A 20,783-nucleotide genomic window follows, 5' to 3' on the forward strand; every position below is an offset into this window, starting at 1 on the left:
AGGCAGTGTAATTACTAGCCAGTTTCTGAATTACCCAATTTGACATTTTTACCTGCCCTTATTTCTCAGTTTCTGTTTTCACATTGGGAGAGCTATAGTTAACCTGTTGATCAGTATGCAGCCATCTTGGAAATCTATCATGGGCCACAGTTGTTAACCAGATATTGGCATTTTGCTAGTGATGCCACATCTAGTACCTGCCACTGTCTGGGTGGCCTTTTGCTGCTCATACATTGCCTGGCTTCTTGTAGCTGCCATTGCCTTTTGCTGCTGCTGTTGTGGGGGGTCTGACAACTGTTGTACTGTAACCATGTACTCAAGATGTTGGCAAGCTTCTTTTGGTATAATCATATTATGAAGCATTGCACATACTGCAAACATCCTACTGGCCTTCTTAGTGGAGGACTAAGAAACCACCAGATGTGTGTGCGCCTTCATCAACTGTGACGCCCCCACTCTGGGCCAGTAATCAAGGAGCCTGAATCTTCATCACTGACACTGGAGGGGGGCATTCACTTAGAATACAAATGGATACACTCAGTATTTCCAGATGCAGACCTCTCTGCATCAAGCACAACTTCTCTTAAGAGCACACAGGGAACACACTCAGTCCGGGGGCTGGTTCCTCTCTTTCTCTCTTTCCAGACCCCCAGTAAGACTCCCCACTGGCGCAGCTTTAGAGTTGAGTCCTTAGCTGGGGTTCCAAGCCAAGTCCTCCAGGACCCTCTCTGTGAAACCAGTGCCTTGTGTTCCTGCTCCAAGCAGCTGACACACACACACACACACACACACACACACACACACTTTTTTAGATTTGATTTGTGTGCATGCATGCACACACACACACACACACACACACACACACACACACACACACACACACACACCTGGGAAAGGCTGGCACACATTTAACTCCTGTGCCCCCTTCTGCCCAGGCTATAAGGTAGTTATCACTGCCACCAGATCCCCTGCCAGCTACTTTAAGGCTCTTACAAGGGTACCCAATTATACTGTGTACAATTAATACTAATACAAATGGTAGCTTGACCAGCAGCAAGGTTTTCAGGAGTGGCCAGAATTATCAACAAATAAATATATGCAAATACTCTCAAAACTTACTAAAAGTACCAGCCACAAAGAGAAGTTTAAATATATTTAATAATAAATAATAAAAGAACATGAAAATACTGAATATCTATTTACAGTAAACACCAGAGTTTTAGACGCAGGAAATATTAAAAATAACACAGTTGGAAAGATTCACACAGTTACAGAAGAACAATACATAACTATTCCGACTATATTTTCCTGACTTTTCTAATGAGTACTAGTCCCTGGTCACTTACTAGCACAAGGCAATATGAAGTGGATGAGTGGTCTTCCTCCTTTGTCAGGTTGCAAGAACAGACTGCCTCTGAGACTTCAATCTCCTCTAATATTAAAACATTATTTCTGTACAGAATGACATCACATACGTCTGGTCATCTGACTTCTGGTTCCCACTCTATCACCAGCAGTAGAAGCTGCCAGGATTTTAGCACCTACATGTCAATAATACACACACAAGAGCATTGCTCAGATCTGGTGCAGCTGCTGGAAATCATAAAACCATAAACACTTCCCTTCTTCCTACAGGGGCTAATAAACCATACTTCTTACAGACACTGTGTCTCTGGCTTAATTTCAAAACTGTGAGATAACATCTTTATGGTCTAGGCCCAGTAGTTTAGTTGTCTTACTGTTTTTGAAGTTTAAGATTAACCTCTTCTCTTTCAGTATCCTCTGTCAAAACATATACAGTTAATTCAGTTACAATAATTTATGTACATTTTCTTTTCTTTCCAGCAGGGCACACTATTGATACATTTTAACACAAGCAACTTTACAAATACATTTTTATACACAAGCATCTGTACAAATCAGTTTGATATACAAATGACATATAATTCTTTACAAAACTCCAGCTAGTTTTGCTGTCATATGTTACACATCCACTGCCCTACTTGTCCTGGCATGGCTGGCTGTACCTCCTATCGTCACATCAACCACAAAAAAATTTAGTTACGTTATGTGTCTGGTTACGGGCAGAACTGTATTGCATTGCTACCATGGCTTCAGTATAGTATATCATGGTTCTAAACAAGAGTTCAAGGGCATATCCAGTAACACCTGCAAAACACATCATAACATTTTTGATGAGAGGATTGGCTATATGCATAGTTTATGTCTTTCAGTATTTAATTTACATATTGTGCCATAACTTACCAACTAGATAGCCTAGATGGGCATTTGAGAAATGACCACACTGAAAATAAACATACAAGTCAGACATATGCTATACACGGAAATCACATGAACTACCATGTTGTTGCATGTACACACACACACACACACACACACACACACACACACACACACGACTTCACAGCAATCTATGCAGAACTGTTCAAAGTGACCCTGTACAACCATATAAATGGTTGTACAGAGGCTGCTTTACCTATTAGAAGTAAGGCCAAAACAAACCTCTAAAAACAAACTACACTGGTGGAATCCTAACTTTATTAGGGTATATAACAAAAGGAAAAAACTCATGGCTAAAAACAGGAAGTGCAACTCCTGTAATGATAGAAGCTCTCTAATTAAATGAAATGGGAAACTAAGATGACTAATTAAGTCCAACAAGTCCAATTACAAGGTCAAAATAGCTTCATAGGCTGAAGACAATTACAAGGCCTTCTACAGCTATGTCTGAAACCTCAAAGGCAGCACACATTAATTAGTGTGTTGAACTGGCAGTCAATGGTGCCACCTTCACTGAGCAGAGCAACATAGCTGATTTGCTGCTGACAAATTCAGCTCAAACTTCACTCCCCCTCCCTCTTCCATGGAATACCTACTAGTATACCCCCTCAACTATTGACAGGGAGCAGGTCCTAGTGGCACTTGCAAAGTCCAAAAACACAGCCTCAATGAGTCCTGACAGTATCCTGGGATGCCTCCTAAATAGCTTGAAACACGACCTATCAGGACCACTTGAGTCATCTATAGCCTCAAAACAGGCTTTGTACCATGTGAATGGAGGACTGCAACAGTTATCTCACTTCATAAGGGAAGGCAATCAACCCACCCTGGAAACTACAGACCTATTAGTCTGACTTGTCTAATATGCAAAGCCATGGAATGAATTATCATGGAAATGATCAACAAGGACATGGGCAACCTTCAGACTCTTGACCCAACCCAGTTTGGCTTTGTCAAGGGAAGGTCATACTATAAACGCGTAAGGTCATGCCTGCTAAACCTGATGGACTTCTTTGAGAAGGTCACCAAGGCAATGGATAAGAGGGAAAACAGTGCATTCCACCAACCTGGACTAAGGTGTTCAATACAATACCCAATTTGGGTATAGTTGACAAAGTCACCTAACTGGGCATAATCCCCTACATAACTCACTGAACTGCCAGCTGGCTCATATATAAGACTTAGGAAGTCAGGACTGGTGATACAATCTCTATTAAAAGGCCAGTCACCAGGTGGGTATCTGAGGGCTTTGTGGTGGGAATGCTCCTATTTGGCATTTACTTCTCAGAGGTAAAGACCAATGTCAAGGGCCTATCATTGAGTATAATTCCCCCTTTGGTATGTACCTGACCAGACATATACAACAGCTGGAATGCCCACTCCTTAGTAGTGACCTCTGCCTGAACTCCACCTAATCTAAAACTGGCCCTGCATAGAGGTATGCACAGAATGTCTCTGTTGCTTAGGGTGGATGGGACTGATGCCATTACTTCTTCTAATTTTCCCCCCAAGATTCAGAGGTGTGTAGAGATCACTGTAGCTTATGTTGGGCTGGGGACAGTATGGCCATTTTTTTCTTTTAGCATTCCTCACAAACTTCAGGGTGGTGCACAGACAGTTGTTATAGCTTATACACAAATAATGAACTGTCTAGGAATGATATGTTGGAAATATTACTATGATCATTATATCATTAAAAATAAATAAAATAAAATAAATAAATACATATTATTTTTTCCTCATGCATTTAGAAAAAGGAGCAACTATAATTGTATAGACAGACAACTGCATAATCTAATTAAGGAAACAGCATCAGAAAGAAATGTATTTTCAGCTCTGATACAAATCATTACTTCACCTTTTCTAGTTTGATTTTCTTAGTGTCATTACTTACTTTGGTTTTCTCTGTCACTACACCCACAAAATGATGTCAAGGTAGGCACGATACAGTGATTTAATCTTACTGTCTTATCAACAAGTTACTACCCTACAGCTAATTCTTCCAATCCCATTTTTAAGTACTTTGTTCTCTTATTCCTGCTCTTCCCTTTGCTTTGGGTGTCTACCACATACTTCTAAATCCTTGTCTCTCTTCTCATAGTAAAAAAAAAAAAAAAAGGTTTTTGTTACCATGGAATACATGTTATTGTCTAACAAGATTATTGTAATTAATATTTAATGTACTGTTTGTGTATGTCTTCTATGTGGAGCTTTTCTCCCCGGGCCTCTACTGAAAATGGACATATATCGAGCTAGACTAGCCCGGTCAACAAATGTAAAATAAATAAATAAATAAATAAAATAAAAAATGTTTTTTTTCACTTTCCTCATGATCAAACATCAAATGCATATACAGGTGGCTATCTTTTGGGGGGAAGGTGAGGAGGCATGCAGTTTATATATGTCTAACAGCAGGTTAAAAATATGTTATGTTCTGTGTGAACTTTCAGTTTGATCCTTGTCTGATATGAAAGAAGTACACATATGGTGGCTGTGTTTTGGGGGAGGGGTGAGGAGGCATTCTGTATATATGCACAACAGCAGCAAATTGAAGTAAATGACTGTGGTCATTTGTGTCTTCATTTTTCATCCCAGTCTTACACAAGAGGAAGATACACAGAAGGTGACTATCTTTTTTTTTTTTTTGGGGGGGGGGGGATAGGGAGACAGGTATTGTTCCTAATATATGCTTTATGTATTCTTGCTAGCATTCATCTTCTGAGTTTATTGAGAACTGCTGTTTTATTGCCTTTGAGCATTAAACATTGGATACAAATTATTTCTTCTTTGAAATAAAAAAGAGGAAAAAAATAAGACTAAACCTTTTTTCATACTCATGATTTTTATTCGGGCCTTCATTAGATCAAAACTTTGGAAAAAAACTGTACAGTGCACTTCAGAGCACTTATAACCCCATGGCTTCCGGAAGCCTAGTGACTCTCAGACCCCAGCTTAATTAAGTTGTTTCCTCTAAAGTTTTATAGTGTAGTCTTGGTCAGTCAGGATGTGTTGAGAGAATGTAGGCAAAAAAGCAAAGTTGAAGAATAAGACTGAATTTCTTTCTTTAATAAGAACAATTCTTGTTCACTCCATCATTGGATGAAAATGTAAAATGCATCTCAGAGCTTCTAAAACTCTCATGACTTCCACTACCCGGCATAATGCAGTTGTTTCTTCTACAGTTATCAGTGTGCATGCAATCCTGCTTGGTTAGGATGTGTTGAATGAATAAATGAATGCAGGAAAAAATGAAGATTAAAACAAACTATGATAAAAGGAAGAAAAAAGTAATCAGGATTGTGTAGGTAGGACAAATGGGGGCAGGGGGTCACTCAGTGATGTGCATGGAGGGGGATTATTTGAAATTTTGGGTTTCCATGGTGCTCTTAGGCTAGAGTACTGTTTCACCTGGGGCAGGCCTTGCATAGCAGGAAGAAGGAAATGAGGAATGCAATGGGCTAGGCTTAGCAAAGTCTGGAGAAGAAATCACACAACTCTGAGAAAAAGTGTCAGTACTATATGAATATTTTGATTCAGTTTTCATATACAGGAGGATCCTTTCTTGGGGGGGGGGGTCAGGGGAGAATGGGTAGAACTAGGAGAGAGTCATGGTCAGCTACCTGTCTGGTGCCGGGATCTGCCAGATCATGTATGCACTCAAGTCATTGTACCACAAGTAGCAGTAAGACTCCGTCATACTCCATGTGGGTGTAAATAACCTGAGACGTACCTCCCTGGGCTATATGAAGAAAGACATGACAGGGCTCTTAGACTATGCATCCCAGATGAATATGTGCTTAGCACTGAACAGCATTCTACTTTCTCCAAGGATGATGCCATAGTACCAACAGAAGATAACTAACTTTAATAATTGGCCTAGTTTTTGGTGTCACTACAGAGGGGTACAATATTTGTCTGCCTGGGAGGATATGGTAGGCAGACTATGCTGTTTTGCAAAGGATTTACTGCATCTGCACATGTCCCTGTTAAGATTTCGAATATTGGCTAAAACCTTATCCACACCCATAGCGGCTTTTTTAGGCAATGCCAACCTGATAAACATATCAACATAGGTAAACTGACTTAGAATAATCTAAAAGTGTTACTGCTTAATACCAGGAGTCTAAATAGGAAACACCACTTCCTGCAAGCTCTTCACATCCTGGAGAATATAGACATCTATGCAGTTACAGAGACCTGGTTTAAAGCCGCAGAGGGCACTCTGGCAGTGCAAGGCTATAATGCCTTCCAGACATTTAGACCAACTACCACACAGGTATGATCTAAAGGTGGAGGACTCTCAAGTTACATCCAACACGAACACGCTGCAACGCTGGGCAAATAATATAACACTCTTGAGCTTCTCCACATCCAATTTACTATGAGGGAAGTCTCATACCATATTCTTGCAAGCTATAGGTCCCCTTCCTGATCCAAGAAGCCCATACCACATACTTGAACATACTAGAGACACTCCTCATTCAACCCAATGCAATATTCATGGATTACTTTAACTATCCCAGCAATAACAGGGAATCTTACATGACCTCAAACATGCAGGCCCAGAAATTTCTGGACTTTGTTAACACAAGCACCCTTGAAGAGCTAGTCTGCACAACTACTGTCTTCACAAACATGGGGGAAAGATGTAGTCCCCCATTGTAAAGTTCTCATTGGTCAGATTGGACCACAAAGCTGTATCCTATGAAATAAATACTAAGCTACAGACCCCAGCTAACCCTGGAACATTTAACAACTATTCCAAGGCTCCTGCTAAGCAACAGTCTAGTAACATTTCAAGCCACCTGCCAAATCCGGAGAACACAGCTGCCTATGCAAATGTTTTCACAGAAATTCTGTACAATCATGTAAATAGCAGCATGTAGGCATCTGTACCTACCCAAAATAAAAATAGGACAACCTCCAAAAACAAGCCATCCTTGTGAAATCCCAGTATAAATAGGTTGTATAACAAAAGAAAGAAAACTATATCTAAAACCAGGAAGGGCATTTTCCAGCAAGGTAAAAACTCCCCTATCAATCTGTACAAGCAATTCAGGAGACTAATCAAGTCTATCAAAGACAAATTTGAGATAAAATAGCCTCTCAAGCTAAGGGCAACCATAGGGCTTTCTTCAGTTATGTCTGCAGCCTTAAAGGCAACACCCACCAATGTGCCAAACTAATGGTGAATGGAATCACCTATACAGAGCCAGAGGATATACCAAATCCACTGGCCAATAAATTTAGCTCCAGATTTTACCCCTCTGTCACCCCCAGTTGCCCCCTTTCAAGAAATATTCTTCACCATTTCTCTGCCAACTATTACTAGAGAGCCTTTTTCTAAGGTCAAGAGCACTGCTTTGATGGACTTTGATAATATCCTAGGATGCCTCTCTGTTTAATTTCTCCAGATCTTTTGGGTTTCTAATACTATGATGGGAATGGACACCATTCCTAAGTCAAAGTATGATTAAAGTTCATGAAATTAGTATTGTTTCAATCTTTGATGTTAGCCAGGAGTGCTCTTAACAGCACCTGCAATGTGCCCAGTAATGACTCCTTCTGCAATTCGTATGTGTCTTCTGTAATGCTTCCTCAGTAGCATGAAACATGACCTGTCAGGCCTGCTAGAATCTCTGTTTAACCAGATCCTCCAGACAGGCTTCATGCCAAACAAATGGAGGACTGCAGTGGTTATTCCTCTTCACAAGGTGGGGTCTTCCATGGACCCGGGGAACTACAGACCCATAAGTCTGACTAGTGTCATATGCAAGGCCATGGAAAGAATTATCATAGAACTCATAAATAAAGACATAGAAAACCTACAGACACTTGACCACACCCAATTCGGTTTTGTCAAATGCAGGTCATTTCTACTTAACCTGGTGGACTTCTTCAGGAAGGTCACTAAAGTTATGAATGAGGATAAAACAGTGCACATTACCTGCCTTGACCAGGCCATGGAGTTTGGTACAATACCTCACTCAGGCATTGTACACAAACTTAGAAAATAAGGCATAAACCCATAGCTCACCTGATGGATGGCCAGCTGGCTCACTGATAGATACAAGAAGATGGGGGAATCCACCTCCAGTAAGAAGCCATTCACTAATGAAGATTCACAAGGATCAGTCCTTTTTATACTTCTCTGAAGCCAAGGCAAATGTCATGGGCCTCTAGCTGACCATGTCTGCAGATGACTTGTGTAGTCTATGTATTTATATTGACATCTATGTATGAGTGAATGTGCTTAGTATATTATATAGAATCTAAAATGATCAAAAACAACAAAAAATAAAACAACTTTTTTTCAGGGTGGAATCCACCCTGCATCCTTTTCATAAGTGCTGCTCCTCCACACCCCTGCTAATTATATACATTTTAGAGTCTATTGCTATATTTACTATATTGCTATAGGTTTGTTGTCATATTACAATGTGCCGTTAAGTTGTTGGATGGCGCAGTGGTGCAGCGGTTCCATTATCACTTCACAGCAAGAGGTTCTCCGGTTCAATTCTCGGCTGGGGTGCCTTATGTGTGGAGTCTGCATGTCCTCCCTGCATTCATGTGGGTTTCCACTGGGTGCTCAGTTTTCCTCCCATGTTACAAAGACAGGCGTCTAGAGTGTTTCTCCCCCAGGCCTCCACTGAAAATTGGCTTTGTTCCAAGTTGCACTTTCCTGGTAAACAAATGTTAAATAAATAAACAAATAAATAAATAAATTCACACTGTGTATAGCCTAAACCTGGGTCTGTGCTGTTACAGCCATCTGTTATCCTTTTCCCCACCTCCCCCTGCACTACCTCCTCCTTGACTATGTTAAACCCCCACATAGCTTCTCAATTAAATCTTCTCTTCCTCGCTCCCTCTATCTTGCTGGGTATTCATTGAATCTACTTTTCTTTTGCAGTTCCCCTGTGTGTTTAGACTGAGTGCTTTCTCCATGGATCTACTGTCTACCTGAACCAAGAAAAGCACATCTTTATTGTTAAAGTGACTGACTCTTGACTACCAGTGAACAAGTCTGTCACCAGTGTATGTCTATGTTTCAATATTCTTCAAAAAACACAATGTTAATTTAACACAGGCCTTCCCTCCATTTGTGTTGTAAATTGCATGTACACTTGTTGGATGCTACAGCACCCCCCCCAGTTTTATCTTCAGTAGATAACTTTGTAGTAGTACTTAATTAACTATAGAATCTGTGAAAATAAGCATATTTAGTCTAAAGGAGAAACTTGTAATGGGCATTACTTTGAAGGACAGGTATACTGTGCTGCAGCACTGACCTGATTTCCTCCTCAGCAGCTGCTTGTTTTTTTTCACTCTGGCCATGTACATCTTGGTGCAACCTGCTCTGTTCACCCTCGCTTCGCTCGGGCTCTCTCTGCTCCCCTACCCTACCTCCATTCCCACCATTCCCACTTTCATTTCCTTTATATATTACCCTAATTAACCACACCCCTATCTCACTCACAAACTGCACCCGCCACCTACTCCAGGACAACTCTCTTTTCAACAGCTCCACTATCTTGACTATCTCTACACACAAAGCCCTCACTTTCTCTCTCCTCTTCAATTCCAGACAGCTTTTCCCTCCCTAACCATTTTTCCTTTTCCCATCTACATTCCTTGCCTCCCGATATCTTTACTTCTCTTTTAACCCCCTCACTCTCTAGACTACTTACCAACCCTTTTCAAACATGCTCTCACTCTTCTTCTGCTTCTCCTGCTTAATTCTTCTAACACTTTCTACCTCTTATCATGGCCCTTTAACCACAACTGCGTTATCACCTATTCTATCTTATCTTCGCATTGATGTACAAACCTCTATCAATTAGTCCATTGCTTCCTCTCTATTCTCTAACTGCACAACAAATTTCCACAAAATTAAAATCCTCCGACTCACTTCTCTTCATTATAAAATGAGGCCTAAGTACTCCACACTCTACACTCTAGCAAACTGTAAGATATTTTTTCCTTTTTAACGTACTGTGTTTTGATGACATTTACCCCAATCCAGGGCCACACACCAATTCTTCTACACACAGCTATATTGACACTTTCAACAATTCTCCATCTTCTACTCTACCCACCATTTCTCCCCCTGCTACCTCCTTAAACTATGCTAACCTTCCACCTTCCAAAAGCCTAACTATAATCTCTATTAATATACAAAGTATATCTAATAAAGTGAGCCCTCTTCACTCCCTGATCAGTCAGTATACCCCTGACATTCTGACTCTCTTTGAAACCTGGCTACAGCCACATATCTCTGACTCACAAGTTCTACCCCAGGTTATAATATTTTCTGACTTGATCATCACTATAAAAAAGGGGGAGGTATAGCCATTCTATACTCAGAACAACTCTCAGTTTACCCTCTTCCCATACACCCTCTGAACGTTCATCCTGCTGAAATTCTTATAGTTAGTTGTAAACTTATACAAATAAAAAAATCGTTCTATTACTGCCATCTACATCCCCCTGGAAATGACATTCCTATCCTAGAGCAGTTTCCCTCCTGGATCTCTGAAAATATCACCTGCAAGACCATTATCTTGTGTGATGTTAATATCGACTGGACTACTATAAACTCCTCCTCTCCCTGTAGTTGCATTAACTTCTATGGCTTATCTCAACTCATCTCTTCTCCCACTTGCTATAATAAACATACCAACAATTCTTGATTGGATCCTCACTTCTAACCCAAATCTTTATCACAATCCCTGTATTCTTCCAGATTCTCTCAGTGACCATCTTCCCACCCTTGTTCATAGACATTCTCCTCATCTGCATAGACTCCACCATTTTAAAGACTGCCTCAAACTCTCCAGTTTCAATCCTGATATCTTCAATAATATACTTTCCTCTTTTAACTAGTCCTTCTTATACAGCCCTCCTCTTGATGAGATTGTCTCCAAATTCAAAGAAATCTTTCTTAATACTTTAAATTATCTGGCCCCCCATCAGGAAAAATTAGATTAAAATCTAACTTTTCATCTTGGCTATCTCAACCCACTTGTAACCTTATGCTACATAGAGACAAGAGCCTGGAAGCTTTGGAAAAAAACTAATCTGCCAACCCATCTTCAAACCTATAGAGAACTCAAGAACCTTACCAAAAAATGACAATTGACATTGACAATGACAAAAGACAATACTATCACAAACCACTAAACAATCGTCACTCTCACCCCAGATTGTGGTGCTGCGGTAGCGTTGTCGCCTCACAGTAAGACGCTGTGCGGTTCGATTCTCAGCCAGAGCGTCTTCTGCGTGGATTCATGCGTGAATGGGCGTACCTTCGTTGAAGGTTGTGCATCAGGGCTGGTAACTGGGCATGTAAAAATCAACTACCAATAATTAGCAGACCGGAGTTCCTCTGTGGCGACCCCTAACCGGGAAAAGCTGAAAGACACAACAACATTAATAAGCTCCTTTATCCAGGCAAGCCTACCTAGTCCCTGTCCAAATAGCTCTGACCTCGATACTTCTACTCTTCTAAACACTTTCTTCATCGACTCTATCAAAAACTTTACTAAAAATAACAATGCAAATTTTTCCTCTACTGATGCTATTCCCACCTCTCCTGCCACCACTTTCTCTCTGAAACCCTGCCCCATTGCATATATCAGATGCCTTCTCTCTAAACTTAAACCATGCTCTACGTCTGCTGCCAACTTACCACCTCAATTTCTAAAAATTGCTGCTAATGCCATTCATTGCCTAACCATCTCCATACTTATCAACCGATCCATCATTGAAAACACTGTGCCCAAAATTTGGAAGAAATTTTGTTATTCCCCTTCATAAAAGAGGAAACTCTACAGACCCCTCCAATTATTGCCCCATTGCTATGCTAGCCCCCCTCTCCAAAATAATGGAAAAATGTATGCATAAACAAATCCTTGAACAACTTATACAGGAAAACCTCTTAACACCTACACAACATGGTTTCTGTCCCCATCATAGCACTGCCACTGCCACTGCTCTCATAACTTTCACACAGACCATTGCCAAAGCTCCTGATGAAAACAAACTGGTTTCTAGCCTCTTCCTTGATTTATCCAAAGATTTTGACACTGTCTCCCACAATCTGCTTTTATCTAAACTTAAAAACCTTAATCTCCCACAATCTACTATACTTTGGTTCACCAGCTATCTCTCTCTGATAGACTCTGGTCTGTCAGATGGCTATCAGACTCCTCTCCCTTCCTTCCTGTTTATACTGGCATACCCCAAGGTTCCATTCTAGGACCCCTCCTCTTTAACATCTTTACAAATAATCTTCATACAGCTTACCCTCAATCCTCTCTTATCCAGTATGCAGATGATTCCATGATTATATCTTGCTCTGATAATCTCCCCCACCTTCTGTCCCTTACCTAAGACTTACTTCTGTCTGTTGAAAAATAGCTAACCAGCAATGAACTCTTACTTAATCCCCAAAAAAAAAAAAAAAAAAAACAAAACTTAACTTCCTCCCTAAATCTCTACAACATTGTAAAAACACATTTTTAGCCACATCTCTTAACAATTCTACTATCTCAGTTGAAACTCATACTAAACTCCTTGTTGTTGTTATTGATGACCAACTTAAGTTTGACATACATATTCTACAGGTCATCAAAAAAAAAAACACACCAAAAACTAGGTATACTATATAAGAATAAAAAATGCCTGATTAAGGACACAAAACGTTCTCTGGCACAAGCTTTTCTACTGCCTACTCTCTTTTATGCTGCATCTGTACTCACTAATCTACAATCCAACCGCATGGCCAAACTTGAATCCACCTACAATAAAACTGCCAGATTTGTGGCAAATCTTCCTCAACGCTCCCATCACTGCTGTGCCCTACAAAATCTTCTGCGGCCAGAAGCTCAAAACCAACTCTAATTCCCACAACTCCACCTCACTCACTCTATACTAACTAATCTCTCTCTCTGCCCTGCTCTGTCTACCCTAATCACTTCCTATACCCTCAAACATTGTCTCCTCAGTGCAGACCAACATCTCTTGGAAGTCTATAAGCCCATGAAGCAAACTGGTAAACTTCTGTATAGTCTCTCAGTTGCTAACACCTGGAATAGACTTCCCCCAGACTTAAGAGCTACTACTAACAGTTTCAGTTTCCAAACAATGCTAAAAGATTACATGCTCAAAATGTGGTCTTGCCCATACCCCACTCCAACCTGACCTATTCCTCCTCATCTTTCTTCATCCTTTACCTCCCATGCCCCACTCCAACCTGACCTATTCCTCCTCATCTTTCTTCATCCTTTACCTCCCATGCCCCACTCCAACCTGACCTATTCCTCCTCATCTTTCTTCATCCTTTACCGCCCATGCCCCACTCCAACCTGACCTATTCCTCCTCATCTTTCTTCATCCTTTACCTCTGTTAATACAATGTTAAAGTAACTATACCCCTATTACTTTTCTTTATTCCTGCAGACAATCTATCTAAAAACCAAAAACTGTCTATGGTCAAATGTAAATTACTTTTCATATGTTTAGTTATTGTTATTTGCCAAGTGTTAATTGCAGTCTTCCACTCTGTGTGTATGTTACTATTTAATTTTTTGTTTATAAGTCTGATTACTGTTGGTATACCATATGAGTTTCTTGTTATCATTAGTAGTTATGCCCTGTATTTGTGTAGGTTTTATATGTTTTGGGGCTCTTCTCGAGCCTCTGCTGAAAAAGGGCTTCTTGCCCAGTCAGACTAAGCCGGTTAACAAATGTCAATAAATAAATAAATAAATAAATAAACAACTATCTAACTCCAAAATCATACAACAGTGATGTAAAGGCAAATTCCCTTACCTCAATGCATCATGATCTTATACAAAAGGCTGCCGACTGTCAACTTTCTTTTGACAGAGACCCAAATATCTGATGTTCTGGTAAATAACAACACTTCATTTTTTCTTACACATGTGTGTATACTTGTGTAGTCTACATAAAGCGATCAAAAACAACAAAAATAAAACTTATTTTTTTTGCAGGGAGAAAGCCTCCCTGCATCATACATGGGGGGACTGCTCTACCATGCTTCCTGTTATTATATATACCAACTCCAAAAAGCATACAACAGTGGGGAAAGGGCAAATTCCTTTATACCACTGCACCATGATCTCATACAAAAGGCTGCCAATAAAAACTCCATTAAAAACTATGTTCACTCATATAGTTTGGTGTTAGTCACAACCTGAAAAAACATTCACTGTCATGAGTGTTTGCTGTTTCAGACTGCAACCAAATATATAAATGTATACAAATACTTATACATACATATATATATATATATATATATATATACATATATATATATATATATATATATATATATATATATATATATATATATATATAGGTCTACTTCACATAATCAAACACCCAAATGTTCGACTTTCATATGACCAAGACCATATAATCGAATATTTGAATGTTCGAAAATGTGAAAAACAAAACAAAACAAAAAAAAGTGCTAAAACAGTGCTAGTGGGGGGGGCAAGCCCCCTGCACCCCCCACACCCCCCGCTATTTAAATATACCAACTCCGAGATCGCACTACATTGCGGTAAAGGGAAAATTTTCCCATTCCGCGCTCTATGGAGATCCCCATTCAGACTGTTCGAACTTTTAAAAGTTCAATCATATGGTTCGGCCATGTGAAAGTCGAGCTTTTAAAAGTTCGACCTTCTGAAGGGGCCCTATATATATATATATATATATATATATATATATATATATATATATATATATATATGGATCCCTATCACATGGTCGACAGGCCATATGATCGACTTTCATTTGGTCGACAGTTCATTTGGTCGACAAGCAGTTTTATGTGGGGGGCTTCGCCCCCCACACCCCCCAATGTGGGGGCTGTGCCCCCCCCTTAACTATATATATCAACTCCAGGGTTGCACAACATTGGGGAGGGGGGCAAATCTGCCTGTCGACCAAATGAATTGTCGACCAAATGAAAGTCGATCAAATGGCTTGTCGACCATCTCAGGTAGACCCATATATATATATATATATATATATATATATATATATATATATATATATATAGGTTTACTATCACATTGTCGATCACACTATGTGCGATCAACCAATGTGTGAAACTCAGGTAGCAGAACCGGAATTGCGATTACTGCATTGTCAAACCTTACAATAGCGAACATTAACTATAGCAAGGTTTGACAATGTAGTGCAGATCGCACTATAGTGGGGATCGGGAAATGTACCCTTTCCTCAGTGTAGTGCGATCTCGGAGTTTGTATATGTAAGTAGGGGGGTGTGGGGGGCTGGGGGTGCAGGGGGGGCTTGCCCCCCTGCAAAAACTGTTGTAGAATGCTGAGCAGATTTGAAGACATACTACACGGTCTTTCCTGTTTTGACAATGGCTGTTTGAAAATGTTGATTTGATGTCCACAAAAACACCATTCGACAATTTTATTGTTTGGTCATCACACATAACATAACCTAGTACAGAGGAAATTTAGTTTTCCAGCCTTAAGGGTACTGCACACTTTCCTTAAGGAACAACAAATCAACAAAAAGGGAACACTAGTTGCACAGGAATGACTGCTCTAGTTATTGACATACAAATTACTAAAATGGGCCTGTGATGCCCCAGCACTGGCCCAGTAATCAAGGAGCCTCAGTCCTCACCACTAGCATCAGTTTGGGACGTGCACATTGGGAGGATGACAAGTACACACAGTAAAGTACAATTTCCCTTTAGAGCACACAGAAGTCACAGTCAGTCTGGGGCTGGTTTCTCCCTCTTTCTCCAGATCCCCACTGGCACAGCTACAGGGTTAACATCTCAGCCAAGTGGTCAAGCCAAAACCTCCAGCATCCTCTCTGTCCAACCAGTGCTTCGTGACCCTGCCCAAGTAGCTGACACACACTCTGGATTTGATTCATATACAAACACACACATACTCCTGGGAAAGGCTGGCACAGGTTTACTAGCTATGCTCCCTTCTGCCCAGACTAAAAGATAGTTATCACTGCCACTGACCAGCTCTTTATCAGCTACTATAAGGCCCTTCCCAAAGGGTGACCAATCCTACTGTGTGGTGTTACTATTATCCAAATGGTAAGTGTGACCAAGACTTGCAAGGCTATTTAAGAGTGGCCTGTACAGTGTCATCAAATACATATGCAAGTACTCTGAGAGCTTAAATATCTCTAAACAAACCAGCCACAATTAAAAGGTTTAAATGTATTTAATAATATATAATAAAAAAAACAAGACAATACTCAATAACTCAGCACAGTGACTACAGAGTTCAGAATCACAGGAAATATTTTAAAACAACATTGAAGGACAGTCTCAAAAAAATACAAAAAACATCTAAACTAATATTTACTATATTTATATCTATATTTAAGAGAGATTACTGTACCCTGGTTACTTACTATTAGCAAGGCAAGTGCTGATGAGAGGATGTTTCCAGGTCCAAAGACAAATACAAAATGCCCAGACTCACTCTCTGAGATAGTTCTTAAATTAGTAATACACATTACTGCTGGGTTAGCTGGAATGAAATCACTCTTTGTCACCTGCCTTCAGTTCCCAGGCTAACAGAAACTTAGAATTTAGCACCTCTGTGTCAGAGGTACATATCTCTCAGAAGTTTGCCTAGAACTGGAAGTCGTAAAACAGTTAAACACCTTTACATTTGAAACCCAGTAATTATTTCTGTTTCGAGACAATAGGAAAACCTCCAGCTCTAGACATTGCGTCTGTTCTGAGCTGAAACAGAGATAACAGAATCGTAAAACAACTTCCTCTTATTTTCTTGAGGATTTGCAAGTTAAGTCTGCATGTCCCACCTTCTACCATTAAAACACACATCTGCACAGGTATACAGTTTATACATATTTCTGCTCTTTTCCAGCAGGGTACACTGTGGTTACATTCTTGAAGCTCAGTACATAACATACAGTTCAACACACACTTCTGCACCAGTTTAATATACACATAACATATAGTTCTCTTACATTTGTAAGACAAGCCAATGGATCATATTAATATTCACAAATGACGTGATTATTTACAAAATTTCAGATAGCTGGGCTGGTAGTGTTACATTTCTATATAAATCATATTAATATTTTCAAGTGACATACAATTATTTACAAAATTCCAGCTAGCTGGGCTGGTGGCATTTCGTCACAGGGCCATTGAGCTGGGTTTTTAGTAAGGTGTATGTTGGAAAACTGATTCTGTTGAAGTGAGGTATTGGGAAATCTCTTTAAGAATTTCATGGACTGCAAAAAAGAAGATCAGTTTATACTTAAAGCTGGATTGTTGACTAGAAGATCTTTGTTTTGTTTTTTTGTTTTTTATTTTTGTGTTTACTTTTTTTACTTTTTTGTTTGTTTTTAAATACCTTTACTAAATTTTCACTTAATACATAGGTATGCATGTGTTCATAAAAAAGGAAATAAACCATATTAACATTTTTCATATTTATGTATCACATGTTACATACATATTTTCTTTCTTTCTTTTTAACAATCATTCACTCCAGCATTACAGAAACTGCTCAATTCCTGCCTTCCTTTAAAACTCACAACTCCTCCTGAACATTATTCTCCATGTATTGTTCCCACAAATTTCATTTATATCTATGTAATTTTCTCCTTCCATTTACTAAAGGACCCAACTCTAGTTCTTTAATTTCATTTACAATATTCAATACTTTGTTTACTGTTGGTTAAGGTTTTGATTTCCATTTTCAATTAACTGCATTTTTGACAGCAAACAGCATTAAACTTAGTAAGACCTTACTATGTGTAGACAAGTCATATCCTCTGTCCCATTGCAAAAGAATAAATTTTCTTAGTTGCAGCCATTTGCTCCTCCAATATTTCTGTCAGACTCAAAAACATGTTCTCAGTTACCTCTCTCTTTTCCATCACATCTCCATCATTTACAATCTACCTGAGAAAAAATTCTCTGAAGTCTGCTTTGTGTATAAAATACATATGGAAATACTTTCAAGCAAAAATCGTAAACTTTCTGGGCTTTGTCACATAGTTGGGAGCCATACAGATATCCTTCCATTTTGTAAATTGCTATTTCAATCTCTCTTCCCAATCTTTTTCTAACCTTCTTAGATTGATTCCTACAGTTATGATGCAATATTTTATATGCCCCAGTAAGCATCAATTTTTAACTACAGCTGGTGTTCTAAACTTGACTAAAACAGTACCAGAGCTGATCTTTCACATAGCACTCACATATCCTTTTTTTTGTCTATATTGTGATATCACTCCCTGTAAAGAAAGGCAGTACCTAACCTGAAGTCCAAACTTCTGCTTGGTCTCATCCTACTCTGTTACTTTTCCCTCTTTAGTTGTTTGCTGCCTATACCTCAGTTCCTTTTCCAGTTTTCTCCAGTCCATTCCAGCTCCTTCCCCCGTGCCTATTTTCTATTCCCTTATTTGCAGTCCTCTATGGACAAAATCCCCTTTCTCCATCCCTGTGCTGACTTAGTACTTCAAATACTTTCTACTACTTTATGAATATAATATTCTGTATGCTTGCTGTTTTTCTTCTTAAGGATCTGCATCCAAGATCCTACTCTGTCCTAATTTCTTGAAATTCACTCATTTCACCATCATCCATTTCCACTATGATTTATAACAATCTACTTGTGTTATGTATATGAGCCTTAACTGCATACCTTTAAACTATACATTCAATACATTCAAATAAGGTAATATTGAGAGGGGAGGATCAGCATATCCCACTTAACTCTGCCCTATTCCCTCCAAATAAATTCCTTCAACTCTTTCTTAATCACCATCCACAACTTCTTTTCTGGGTGATAAAAACATGCCTAGCCTGTACATAAAACTAAGTAGACTAAAACATGTTCACTGTTTGTATTCATATCTATAATCAAAAGCTTCCAGTTTCTAGTTTTTGTATTATATTATGTTTAGGTTCTTTCCACATATTCTAAGCTGCCTTAAACAGAATAATTCTTAATCCATACACCCAGGGCCATAAATATGTGTATTGCTGAATGAATTCATGTGTGGGCATGAATGTTAATTCCAGCAAACCGTTTATCCTCAAACACTATCCAGTGAAGCTACTTTTCATTGAAAATGCATATCATCGGAAACAAAATCATTGCATAGCCATAGTTGGTCAACATACACACAACATAAGGCAGTATGGACTTACAGGTATGTTAGGGATAAGGAAATCTGCCCTTTCTCTACTGTAGCATGATCTACAAATCTTCCATTCCCTACTGTAGCGTGATCTACAAATCTGCCATTCCCTACTGTAGCGTGATCTCAGAGTTGGAATATATAATTAACAGGGGGTGGGGGGCACAGTCACCCACATGAGGAGGATTTGCTGTTAACTGGATTCTCTTCATGTTGGGGGATGTTCCCTACACTCCCTACTAGTTATATATACCAACTCCTAGATCTCACTACATTAGGAAAAGGGCAGATTTCCTTATCCCTATCATACCTGTAAGTCTGTACTGCCTTCCATTGTGTGTTTGTTGGCCAGCTGTGGCTATGTGTTGACTTTGTTATGATGATGTGCGTTTTCAATGAAAAGGAGTTTTGTTAGATAGTGTTCGTAAAATAGCCGTTCGCTGTAATTACCATTTGACAAGCAAACATAGACCCAGTTTACTGTTATAGCTTTTCTTTAATTGTCATTAATTTTATATCTCAAAAAGACTTGAAACTATCACAAAACGTTCCACAATGCAAAATTGTAATTTTCTGGATTTATCAAGTACAAAACAATATCATCTGTAAATAAAGCTAACTTTTATTGACTACTGTATCATTTATATAATTGAATTTGTGAGTTCCTTATTTTCTTTGCCAGTGGCTTTAAATACGAAGCACAGAAAAGAGGACCCCCCCCCTGCCTGTTACTCTGCTTGAACCCTCCCACCTAAATTCTTGCCTCTGATCATTAATATATCCTTCTAATTACTCTTATTATTCTATCAGGGAATGTAAATGCTTGCATTGCACTACTCATAAAATCCCTGCTGACTCTATCTAATGCGTTGTCTGCTTCAAGACCCACCAAACAATAGCAGTGTTTTCTTGCATTCTGCTTCCCTCTGGATCATTGTTTTATTAATGTTGTGAAATGTTTGCCTTGCCTCCATAAAAACACATTATTCCATATCTATCAATTTTGCCAAACACCTTTGCCATTCTTTTAGATGGTTTAAACATAAACACTTCATGATTATAGTTTAAACTGAAATGGATCAATATGAAGCTTTTTTCCATGACATTTGTACCCACCCTTTTAAAATACTGTTAAACAAAACCTTCTGGATGTTTATTTTTTCCCTCCTAACTTCCAGACTTCCCATGGAATACCATCTGTTCTTGGAGACTTCCCTGTTCATTGATTATACATTACCATTTTTATCTCACTGTAG

This window comes from Protopterus annectens, chromosome 9.part0 (assembly GCF_019279795.1).
Source record: "Protopterus annectens isolate FY-2018-M chromosome 9.part0, PAN1.0, whole genome shotgun sequence".
Classification (NCBI taxonomy): Eukaryota; Metazoa; Chordata; order Ceratodontiformes; family Protopteridae; genus Protopterus; species Protopterus annectens.